This window comes from Neoarius graeffei, chromosome 3 (assembly GCF_027579695.1).
Source record: "Neoarius graeffei isolate fNeoGra1 chromosome 3, fNeoGra1.pri, whole genome shotgun sequence".
Taxonomy (NCBI): domain Eukaryota; kingdom Metazoa; phylum Chordata; class Actinopteri; order Siluriformes; family Ariidae; genus Neoarius; species Neoarius graeffei.
In genome coordinates this window covers 56,251,793-56,265,016 of record NC_083571.1, presented here as the reverse complement: position 1 = coordinate 56,265,016, position 13,224 = coordinate 56,251,793, and the positions used below count along the sequence as shown (strand labels likewise).

Genomic DNA, 13,224 nt, shown 5'->3' with positions numbered 1-13,224 from the left:
CCAATTTAAGCATTGTGAATTCCTTCCAATTACTTCCAATGCGCAATTTATTATTATTATTATTATTTGCTGAACAGAAAGTTTTTGGACGCAAGTTTGGGCCTCCTTCCAGTGCCAGGTGAAAGCACAACACCCCTCTCTTTTGTCTTTTCACTAGCACACTAATTAGTTATTAGTTTCCTAACATCAGCTGTTTTGTATTGTACTTCGACACCGCAGTGCTGCCTGTGACTCTCCAACCCAACTGTGGCCAGTCCCACAGTTTGACTGTATTCATTTAGAAAGCACCACAAGGCCAATAACATCAAGCTAGCCAGCTACAAGCAAAACACAAGGTCTAATTGAATGAGAAGCTTCTCTGTGTTATAATCCATCAGCAGGCTACTTGTGCAGGTCAGCAGAGTGAGTTTACAAGCTGCTTGCGGGGCTCGGTGTGTCTTTTGAACCAGATGGCTTATGATAACTGCCTCAGACAGTTGAAGGGAAAAAGATTCTCTGTTATGATGCCTCTGGCTCTCTTAAGTCACTGGGGCATGTCATCAGCTGTACTACAGTCCTTCCAGGTACTATGACATAGGATGAATCTCATCTGGTGTATAATGTATGATGCCTTCGAAGGTTCTCATCAATTTGAACGCCAATTACTAATACAGAATTGCAAAGGCAACTTCGTGGCTACTCCACAAAATATTACTGTGCAATATGGCAAAATAGGTACAAATAGATTACATGAATTTGAGGAAAGAAAACCAATAGAACGTGTCTTATAAAGAACTGGGCCACCATGAGCCATCAGAGCAGCTTCACTGTGCCTTGGCATCGATTCTACAAGTCTCTGTAATACAATGGAGGGTTGAACACCATTTGTCCAAAAGATTCCCTATATACACTAACCGGCCACTTTAACAGGAACTTGTTTTCGATTCTCAGACTCCTGTTCTTGGCTGCAGGAGTGGAACCCAATGTGGTCTTCTGCTCTTGCATGCTGAGATGCTTTTCTGCTCACCACAGTTGTAAAGGGTTGCTATGAGTTGCGATATCCTTCCTGGCAAAAAAGCTCGAGCCGATCTGGCCATTTTCCTCTGACCTCTCTTATCAACAAGGCGCTTCTACCCACAGAACTGTTGCTCACTCAGTGTTTTTTTGTTTTCCACACCATTCTGTGTAATCTCTAGAGACTGCTGTGTGTGAAAACCCCAGGAGATCAGCAGTTTCTGAAATACTCAAACCAGTCCATCTGGCACCAACACCCGTGCCACAGGGAAAGTCACACTTTAAGATCACAATTTTTCCCATTCTGATGTTTGAAGAGAACATTAACTGAAGTTCTTGATTTGTATCTGCATGATTTGATGCATTGTGCTGCTGTCAAAGGGATTGGCTGATTAGAGAACTGCAGAAAACAGCAGGTGGATCGGTGTTTCTAATAAAGTGGCTGGTTAGGGGATAGTCCTGATGTTTGGTTGGTGGCATTGGAGAGCACTGTCCAACACTGTCTTCACTCCAAAATATCCCAGAGATGCTCAACTGGGTTTAGATCTGGCAAGTGTGAAGGCATATGATTTACATCATTTTCTTCTCCATCACAACCATTCACTGAGCCTTCATGCCCCGTGTATGGAGGTGGAGTCACCCTAGAAAAGACCACTCCCACCAGGAGCAAAATTTTTCACCATAGTATCAAGGTGATCAGTCATAACCGCACTGTATTGATTTGCCACTGCAAGCCGAATCAAAGAAGGAGAATAAAAGGTCTCTCACAGTATAACTGTGAAGAAGAGACACTAGTTATTCCTTCAACGTCACGCTCCTCTATGTCCGAGTCTTGTTTTCAGTCTCAGAACCTAACCAACCAAGTGCAAGAACACTCATTTGACTACTTTTTCAGTCTTTCGAAGACTCACTAAATCACACGTTTTACAACTACAGTCAATCTGGGCAATGAAGCTTGCAGTAATTACTTTCCTTTGTTAGCAGATTACTCTGTCTGTCTCTGAGTGTGACTCCCTCTATTACAGGTTTCTGCGATTTATTTTCTTTCCCTTTCTGCCTCATTCTCCTTCCTGCACCAGGTCAGTTTGCTGAGCATGGGTGAGCTGTTGAAATTAACCACGGAACGAGACTCCACAAAATGCTGGAAAATAGTTTTTGTGTGGCTTGTATTGGAGCATAAGTAAAACTACGAAGCATGAAAATTTTTGATAACCTTGTCTGAGACGACACAACATGCCTTCCATTTCATCCATGACCAAGCAATGGACAGATTGATTAGTTTATATAAGAAATCAGGCTCAGGATGAGAATATGTACTTCACTGAGCCAAAGATGCAGAATGGAAAGGTCCAGGGTCATTAGCACAACATCCCCGTTCATGCGCTGTAGAAGCTATTTGGTAGACTGGTCACTGGGCAGTGGTGGATCAATGGTTAAGTCTCTGGGTTACTGATCAGAAGGTTGGGGGTTCTGGCAATGCTGGGGCTTAAGTTGTCACTGGGTGCCACCCTTAACCCTATCTGCTCCAGGGATGCTGTATTATGGCCGACTCTGCACTCCAACCACAGCTTCCTAACAAGCTTGGATATGCATAAGCAGAGCTTATGGGTTACAATTGTTCTAGCTGTGATCTCATGTGATTCCATAATTAGTTCCAGTGCAACCACTTACATTCAGAAATGATATATTTTAATGAAATTGACCTGTGTCCAATTAAAGTGCTACATTATCTCAAACTAATTACATCTCCTGTTATTGGAGAACATCCCTAAACACAGTGATTCATGAAGACCAACGAGATATGAAAACAAATCCAGGACAAAGTTCTGGAAAAGTATCATCAATCAGGGTTTACTTGTTAAAAAAATAAAATAAAAATTTTTGAACAACCCTCAGAGCAACACTCAGTCCATTATTATATGGCACTACTGCAACTCTGACTAGAGGAAACTGTCTACCAAAGATCAATGACTGTTTTTTTGGGGGGATATCTTGTGTAGATTTACACTACCTAGCCAAAAGTATGTGAACACCCCTTTTAATTATTATGTTCAGCTATTTCTACCACCCCGACTGGTACAATCAAATATACAGCCATACAATATCCAGAGAAAACCATTGGCAGTAGAATAGGATGCCACCTTTGCACCAAGTCAGTCTGTCAAATTTCTGCCCAGGCTTAGTTTCCCTGGTGAACTATGAGTGTTATTATTCTGAAGTGAATCTATGAGTAATCACAGCTCAGCCCCAAAGCACTATCTAATGCAAGTTCACAGTGACTGAATGCTTAGCACATAAAAAGCAAACAGCACATTAAAACTCCCTATGCTCTGTTACATCACTCACTACTGAGTCCCCAGCTGCCTCGAGAAGCAAGGTCTGCACAAGAACTTTATGACAGGAGTATCCATGGCCAAGATTAAGATCACTGTGTATATTACTAACTGTTGGTTGGAGTGGTGTAAAGCACATTGCCACTGGACTCTGGAGTAATAGAAATGTGTTTTCTGGAGTGAATCATGCTTCACTATCTGGCACTGATGAACAAATCTGGGATTTGGCGGATCCCAAAAGAGCGTCTCCCTAAATTAAAAAAGCCAAGTTAAGTGGAGCAGGAATAATGGTTTTGGCTTGATATTCTGGACAATTACATGCTTCCAATTTTGTGGCAATAGTTTAGGGGAGGGTTGGGGAAAGCCATTCCTGTTCCAGGATGACAATGCCCCTGTCCAGATGTCCAAAAAGACATGGTTTGTCAAGGTTGGTGTGGAAAAGCTTGAGAGGCCTTAACCTCTACCCTACTGAACACCTTTTGGATGAATGGTAATGCCAACTAAGTTCCAGAACTACTCACATGGCATCAGTGCTTAATCTCACTAATAGTTTTGTTTTTGAAAGATCAGTTCCCCTTAGCCAAATCTTGTCAAAGTATTCCCAAAGACTGGAGGCTGATACAGTAGTAAATGGAGCACCAACTCCATATTAATGTGTGTGGGTTTCGAATGGGATGCTCAGGTGTCCATGTACTTTTGGCCATATAGTGGATGACATACAGTATAAATCCCAATTAAGTACATTTCAGTTACAGATTGGAACAGTACAAAATGTGAAAAAGTTCCAGGGTGAAAAAAGCGAATATTTATGCAAGGCACTATATCAGTGATGCCGAATACATAATTGGTGCTCATGGGCCATTTTGGAAACAGATAGAGAACTAGCCTGCACTTGTGCAAAGCGCAGATAATCCCCTTTTAGTTACATTTTCTTATTGTACAAATAAGAAAACCAACACATTCCAACTAGCTTCACAGCAGTTCATACAGTTTAAGCCACAGAAAATAAGAGCTTTAAAATGTTTAAAATACAGCTTTAATAAATCATTATGAAAACTCACAGTCAGAGGTCAAACCCCATTAAAGGGAGATTTCTTCTTCCTCTGTAGCCCAGGCTTTCAGAGATTCCACCATTGTCCAAAATCTCAGCTGGAGAAAATGGCGCTTCTCAGAGCTGAGGTTTAAAGAAAGGAGGATGTGAGTAATTGTCAGGGTGTGTTTCCTCCGGAGGACAAGATAAGAACAGAGTCAGGTTTAGGCATGACCCCTGCTTCTGACCTCATGACTTGATGAGACACCCAGGCAGTTCAGTAACACTCAACCATCAGTCAATACAGGAAAATCGACAGGGATCCAAATGTGCAAAAGTTTGCATCCCCTCTAATTTACCACATTGCCACAGTTTCACAGCAGCTTTGATAATTTGGCAAATGTATGCAGTTACATTTGGTTTAAACAGATTTGACTCAAAGTTATGAAGCAGAACTGATCACCCATGTGTGCAAAGATGTAAACACACACACCCATCATAAGGAAATAAGTAAGCATGACAAGGAGAATGTGCCATGCCTTGTGGAGGAAGTGTGAGGCTCCAGATGCGCTATAATGAGATCTGGACAATCGATGCACAGCAGAACAAGTCTCTCATGACCCTCTCGTCCCAGAACTGAAACTCTATACTGCAGTTCGTCTCAGTCCAGACCCATCTGTCCTTTTTCCTCACTCCAAAGAGGACAGGTGTGGAAGAATACAATACAGCTGTTTCGGTCTATTAGCCGAGTGCCAGAATGAAAAATGTTTGAACTGAAGTGCCTAAGACTAAACTGCTCCAGGGTGTAGCTTGATGGCTGCACTTTTTTTTTTTTTAAGGGGGGTATGGGACAGGACACAGATGGGCCACAGTTCAGCATCATCACCGTTGTGGGTTTTTTTGGGGGGGGTTCCACACAAGCTGTCACAGATGTGTAACCCACACAGTGGTTTAGGCTGCAAAACTGACAAATGTAAAAAACAGCCCCCAAATCTCAGCTACTAAAGAAAGAAACTCCATCCATACATTATCTGTAGCTGCTTATCCTGTTCTACAGGGTCGCAGGCAAACTGGAGCCTATCCCAGCTGACTATGGGCGAGAGGCAGGGTACACCCTGGACAAGTCATCACAGGGCCGACACATAGAGACAAACAACCATTCACACTCGCAGTCAATTTAGAGCCACCAGTTAACCACATGACTGTGGGGGAAACCGGAGGAACCCACGCAGACACTGGAAGAACATGCAAACTCCACAGAGAAAGGCCCTCGCCGGCTGCTGGGTTCGAACCCAGAACCTTCTTGCTATGAGGCGACAGCCGTGCAGCCAGAAAGAAACTCATCCATCCTCATGAACCAGGTTTCAACACGAAGTCAGTATGTATGTATGCATGCATGCATGCAAGTCTGATGAATTTTTTTTCCCCACTGCTACTTGGCAGCCAAGTCCCTAAATTAAACAACACTGGTCCCAAATGTACACTAGTTCAGAGTTAATTCAGGACTGGAGGTTTTGTCTGGGCACAAATGCTGCATCGTGATGCTATTAAACATCCTGCACCGTTCATGAGCAGGATCTTGCAAGTTGCATCACCAAAAGCATCATCATTTACAGGTTTCATTCGAATACAACACAAATGCTGAATGGATGAATCTCATGCATTTATTAATGCTGTGCAAGTAATGAAGGCAATGCCAGCCAGCCAGCGCGCGCGCCTCTTACCTCCAAAGTTTGGAGAAGCCAGTTACAAACAGTCTCGCGCGCTGCACAACTCCTGAGACCTGCGGCGCATTTCAGAGAAACACAAACGCTTTATAAACCCTGTGCGACAACTCCAGCCTGCCTCACTGCCCCTGTCCGGAGTAGAAGAGTAAAAGTGCTCTGTGTTGGCGTGTGGAGTTATTGATGTGATGTGCTGTGATGTGAGCGCGTCCCACCGCCTGCCTCTCTCCACTCCGCTCGTGCCTGTTGCTGCTGCGGGTTTTTTGAAGCTGTGCTTGCGTTTGTTCTCCGCAGTGCTGCTGCGCTTCTCTGCTCTGCCTCCAGGGGTCGCCAAAAACACAGCGCCGCCGCTTGATCTTCAGGGTTGCCAGATGGGGAGTGAAGTTCTCATCTCATCTCATCTCATTATCCTGTCCTACAGGGTCGCAGGCAAGCTGGAGCCTATCCCAGCTGACTATGGGCGAAAGGCGGGGTACACCCTGGACAAGTCGCCAGGTCATCACAGGGCTGACACATATAGTAGACACAGACAACCATTCACACTCACATTCACACCTACGGTCAATTTAGAGTCACCAGTTAACCTAACCTGCATGTCTTTGGACTGTGGGGGAAACCGGAGCACCCGGAGGAAACCCACGCGGACAACATGCAAACTCTGCACAGAAAGGCCCTCGCCGGCCACGGGGCTCGAACCCGGACCTTCTTGCTGTGAGGCGACAGCGCTAACCATTACACCACCATGCCGCCTCATCTCATCTCATCTCATCTCATTATCTGTAGCTGCTTTATCCTGTTCTACAGGGTCGCAGGCAAGCTGGAGCCTATCCCAGCTGACTATGGGCGAAAGGCGGGGTACACCCTGGACAAGTCGCCAGGTCATCACAGGGCTGACACATAGACACAGACAACCATTCACACTCACATTCACACCTACACTCAATTTAGAGCCACCAGTTAACCTAACCTGCATGTCTTTGGACTGTGGGGGAAACCGGAGCACCCGGAGGAAACCCACGCGGACAACATGCAAACTCTGCACAGAAAGGCCCTCGCCGGCCACAGGGCTCGAACCCGGACCTTCTTGCTGTGAGGCGACAGCGCTAACCATTACACCACCATGCCGCCTCATCTCATCTCATCTCATCTCATTATCTGTAGCTGCTTTATCCTGTTCTACAGGGTCGCAGGCAAGCTGGAGCCTATCCCAGCTGACTACGGGCGAAAGGCGGGGTACACCCTGGACAAGTCGCTAGGTCATCACATAGACACAGACAACCATTCACACTCACATTCACACCCACACCTACGGTCAATTTAGAGCCACCAATTAGCCTAATCTGCATGCCTTTGGGGGAAACCAGAGCACCTGGAGGAAACCCACGCAGACACAGGGAGAGCATGCAAACTCCACACAGAAAGGCACCTGTCGGTCGCTGGGCTTGAACCCAGGACCTTCTTGCTGTGAGGCGACAGTGCCGCCCTTCCATCCGTTATATGTATCAGCTTATCCTGTGCAGCGTCGCAGGCAAGCTGGAGCCTATCCCAGCTGACTACGGGCGAAAGGCGGGGTACACCCTGGACAAGTCGCTAGGTCATCACATAGACACAGACAACCATTCACACTCACATTCACACCCACACCTACGGTCAATTTAGAGCCACCAATTAGCCTAACCTGCATGCCTTTGGGGGAAACCAGAGTACCCGGAAGAAACCCAAGCAGACACAGGGAGAGCATGCAAACTCCACACAGAAAGGCCCCTGTCGGCCGCTGGGCTTGAACCCAGGACCTTCTTGCTGTGAGGCGACAGTGCTGCCCTTCCATCCGTTATATGTATCAGCTTATCCTGTGCAGCGTCGCGGGCAAGCTGGAGCCTATCCCAGCTGACTATGGGTGAAAGATGGGGTACATCCTGGACAAGTCGCCAGATCATCGCAGGGCTGACACACAGAGACAAACAACCATTCACACTCAGTTTAGAGCCTAACCTGCATGTCTTTGGGGGAAACCGGAGGAAACCCACACAGACACAGGGAGAACATGCAAACTCCACACAGAAAGGCCCTTGCCGGCCGCTAGGCTCGAACGCAGGACCTTCTTGCTATGAGGCTACAGTGCTAACTACTACACCACCATGCCACCCTAAAATCAATCAATGTTGTTTTTTTATCTTTAACAGCTTATCCCGTGTGGGGAACAAGCTGGAGCCTATCCCAGCTGACTATGGGCGAGAGGCAGGGTACACCCTGGACAAGTCGCCAGCTCATTGCAGGGCTGACATACACATCGAGATACAAACAACCATCATGGTCAATTTAGAGCCACCAATTAATCTAACCTGCAGATCTTTAGACTGTGGGAGGAAACCCACGCAGACACAGGGAGAACATGCAAACTCCACACAGAAAGGCCCTCACTGGCCGCTGGGCTCGAACCCAGGACCTTTTTGCGATGAGGCGACAGTGCTAACCACTACACTACTGTGCCACCCCATTAAAATCTAACTTCATTTAAATTTACAAAATACACTGAAGTTGGTCAGTAAAACTAATGAAAATCTTTTATTTGCACTTTTGTCAGTTAAACAAAGGCTCACATGAATTAACAAATCACAGATTTTTGCTTTTATTGCACTGAACCTTCTTCAATGTTCTGCCTGATGACAGACCCAGTTCTAACATTACAGTAGTGGTTTCCCATTGCCTTCTACTGGATTATTATAGAGGTTTTCTTCTCTCAACCATTCACACCTATGGGCAATTTAAAGTAGCCAGTAAACCAAACTCCACACAGAAAGGTCAGCCACTGGGATTGAACCCAGAACCTTCTTCCTGTGAGGCAACAGTGCTAACCACTACACCACCATGACTAGTAATGTAAGATGAGATTTATTTTTGTGTAATTTGTTTGGTGAATTATCTAATTTTCTTCTTTTAATGAAAAAGTTGGTATAATCTCATTAATGGTAATTACAGCACATACTGCAAACCATACAGATGGAGGTTGTGTTCTGTTCCTTAATTTAGATCAGGAACTACTTAATATGGTACACCTTGCCTGTAAAGTTACTGATGGTTAAAGGAGATATGCAGAACCTTTATTTTTAAGTACATTTCTGAGTGGATGGTATCGCCATCCTTAACTCTTGTATGCTGCATAATTGGGAATACATTTTTTTTTGAGAGTTAAAACTGACTGCACAGTTGGTATTTGAGCTGCCCCGCTGAGCCAGCCGGCCCTGGGTGGGTGACATCACAGTGGTAACCGGTGCTATAGTCCAAAGCCAGACTTGGCAGGCGAGAGTGGTTGCAATGGCCTCTTCGTTCGGATTTATTTAAAATTCTTTGGATTCCTCAAATAGTAATACACTGGACTGTGATAGTCCTGAAATTGGAGTGTGTGTACATGCTACTGCTATACACGTAGAACCATACCAGCTCGAACCATTGGAAAGTGAATCCGATAGTAACACGTTGGCCACGGAGGCCCCCACCTTACGAAATAAAGCCAGAGAACAAAGCTGTCTAGAGAATTGGATAGAATTGAACTGACAGTCTCATGTGACTCTCATTAAAACAGGATGGGTGTTATAACTTATGCAACATACATGTACATGCATGCATTTTCACTGATAAAACATAAAAGGCTAATTAAATAATCAGATGAACTGAGACAATCATATTCTGAAGCAAATTAAATAATCTTATACCGGGAACTTAAATGCACAATACAAGTTACATGTATTAATCTAAATGCAGGTAAACAACAAGTGTTGTTGTTTTTGTTGTTATGTAACCAAATGAGAGAGTCGCGTCTTACCTGTCTGTGTTCTCGCTTTTGAAGGCCAAGCTTGTAGCCGATTGTTTTGAAACAATCTGACTTTCTTCGTTCATTCACTTCGTTCATTCTTCGTTCTTCGTTCATTCACTCCTTCCACATAAGGGTGAGATATTGTTGCTGAGGCAAGCATATCCAGCAGGGGGGAAAAGAAAGAAAAGAAAAAAGAGCATATCCAGCGAAGAAGTCTGACAACTGATCCACTCATTCTCCATACTGAGTACTCCGCCATTACTACTTGGCTCACACTCCGGGAGAACTGGTGCAACTGAACTTACTTTCCTTTTCTTGTAGTCTTCTTTTCTTAATTGTTGGTACTGCACCCTCTTTCAATACGGGCTGATAGCCAATGCTCCTCAACAGATCAGAGGTCTCATACGAGTCCTCAGTAAAATGTGCAGAGCAGAGGAGAGACCACTTTGTAGGCGCCCAATCCATGAATTTCTCACAAAATGCGTCCAAATCTTTGCAATTTGATCATTCTTGGGCTGTGAATGCAATATAAATCCACCTTCTGTCATGTCGCTGCACCCGCCAGCAACACATCTGCATGGCATGGCGATAAATTAGCTCAAAATGGAGGATCGGAGTTGCAGTCAGCTCTGTGTTTTTGTATAGCGGAAATGGCGATGAGACCGATAGACTTCCTGCTGTGATGTCATGGATGTCAAGGTCATTCACTCAGACCGCTACCTATATGAATCATTTTAATCGTAAAAAATACTATATTAGATTTATTGTTAACACTTAAAACTATTATTATGCCATTCTTGAGGTCTCAAGGCATTTATAAACTAAAAGTGAGGCCATGGTTCTGCGTATATGTTTTAAGGTTGGCGGAATGATATGGTATAAAGTAAGGAAGTCATGTACCACCTTGTTGAGTTGTCAGTTGTCCTACGGTTGTGGTGGACATTAAAAGTGAATCGAGTGAGCAGAAAATCTGTCCCCATGTTTCCTCTTCTCCCATGGCCCAAAGTTAACTTTTAAAAGCTGTGTTACATAATTGAAATAATATAATGTTGTGGGACATTTCAAATGTTATTAGCGATTCATTCCCTTATGCATTGGGTTGGCCCTGGAGGAAAGAATCTGGGGTGGGTTTCCCAAAAGCCTCTTAATGCTAAGTGCATCTTAACTAGGAAAGAGAGTGTTCATTGTACACTGTAAAAAAAATATTTGTTGTTTTAACTTAAAAAAGTTAGTGCAAGGGCTGACTTAAAATTTTGAGTTCACTGGAATTCACATAGTAAGTTAAATTGTTGTGAACTTACTATATTAATTTCAGTGAACTCAAAATTTTAAGGCAGCCCTTAAGGCAACCCTTGCACTAACTTTTTTAAGTTAAAACAACAAATCATTTTTTACAGTGTACTGCTCGCTCTACCGGTACCATTTAACAATGATCTTTGTGCTATGATGCTTTTGGGAAACTCAGCACTGACTGGTCAGATTGGTCATTGATTAATTTTCTATCACAGCAGCTCTGACAATAGTTCCAACTGTAATTTAAAAAAAAAAGGAGCTTTATACTAATGCATCTCCTTTTAGTATGTTATTGTTTCTAACTCATTCACAGGATGCTCAAAATGGTGGACACACAAAATAATCTAAAGCTAATAATTAACAAGTTTTAAAAAAAAACATAAAAATGATAATTGTTGATATTGTAACCTTTCTCTCAGGAGACTTATTGTAGATAATTATTATATTGCATTTACTATATTGTAGACTTTTATTATAGACTTTTATTGAATGAGTCTCCAGTTTCAGTGCTGTTGCAACAGTCAGCAAGTTGGAAAGTCTTCAGGACATTGGAGTTTTTTCATCTTATTGACTTAATTCAAGAGATCAAAAGATGCTGTTGAGAGAACAACTGCTAGAACATGATTAATAAGAGAAACTAACTTGTCTTGTTGATGTTCCACAACATTACATAGAGCCACAAACATTAAAAGGTTATAAGTAAAATTTAAAATGCAATCGTTGCCAAATTGCTGTGGTATAAAAGGAATGAAACATTTTGGAATATGCTGTTATAGGAAAATAATCAACCTCATTTTGCACTGGGATGCATTATATCATACTGTTGTTGATTATTTGTCTATAACAGCATGCTCTGAAGTTTTTTATTCCTTATATAATCACACACGCGCACACACACACGCAAAACCATTTGATTGCTCAGAAGGTGATGATTAATTTTTTACAATAGTGGTTCTGACAATAATTCCAGCTCTACTTCAAATGATAGGTACATATTAATGTACTTGTTTGAATTTGTTAATACCAGTGTAACAATATATTTACAGATAAGTGAAAATGTCTGGATGCCATGTGGTTTCTGGGTGGAAACAAAAAAATTCAAGCATAAGACAAAATCTACAGCACATCAAAAGTGTTTTGTCATGACCCTCTTGATAGACCTGAGTTGTGCAAAATCTCTGGAGTCTGAGAGTCTGGAGTCTGAGAGAACTGAGAGGATCTGTGAGGAACTGAAATTGCACAGAAGATTAAAAAAAGCTGTGGTAGTTCTAATGGCAAAATGTTGGGCACACAATTCATTTGAGAATATATATCATCAGGAGATTGTAAGTCCAAATTCTTGGACTGGTTCCATTCAGGATTCTTTGAACATTGGTGCCAGCTAGTGGACCAGCCCATGTTTTCACCAGTTTTTTTTGTTTTTTTTTTTACGTACTGCACAATGGACATAAACATTAGTAGCATGATGGCAGAGAGCATTGATTTTCTTCAAGTTTTTGTTCTTTTAATGCAGATATTTGTTTTTGGTCCATATTTTCTGAAGATGCATCCTTTTCCATTGCATTCTCCATTGCTGCGCTCCACTTCCTCTCCAAACTAATGCCACACCCACTAATGTTGTCACAGTTCGTGCTGAAAAAAAAAAGCTATATTTTGGTTCCAGCTGGGAACTATCTTTTCAGGTTCCGAACCAATTTATTGTTTGTTGGAGTGTTCGAAACGGTTCAAAATTTGGTATGCAAACCAGAATGGAACCCATTCCCTGTTGGTGGAAAATGGGTATGAGTGTATTGCAATGGCTGTAATGTTATGATCTGGCAACCCTGTAGTCTTCTGCTTCTCCAAACATCTGGGCAGGCATGTACAGCTATGCTACTGATACTGAGAAAAGCCTGTGGGAATGTTTACGATTAGCTCTGAAAGGCATTTGGAAAGAAATTTTTTCACAAGCCTTTTTTTCCTCCCCATATTTACCATATTCTTTACAGAAAGTACAGCCCCTTGGAAGGCTTGAGGATGAGGCAGAAGCTGAAATAT

At 43.1% G+C, this 13,224-nt stretch overlaps 1 protein-coding gene across 8 annotated transcripts in view; it reads right to left on the bottom strand.

Annotated features, from left to right (window-relative positions):
- The window catches only part of LOC132883417 (RAS guanyl-releasing protein 2-like), a 111,882-nt gene extending 105,558 nt beyond the window's left edge, over nt 1-6,324 (bottom strand). For 5 of the 8 annotated variants that reach the window (XR_009654322.1, XM_060917040.1, XM_060917044.1 and 2 more), the window contains exon 1: nt 4,388-6,324. The gene's annotated coding sequence lies outside the window, so the exon portion shown is untranslated. The remainder of the gene's footprint in view (nt 1-4,387) is intronic. The other 3 variants (XM_060917042.1, XM_060917041.1, XM_060917043.1) reach the window with 3 other exon arrangements.
- Nucleotides 6,325-13,224: the final 6,900 nt, after the last annotated feature.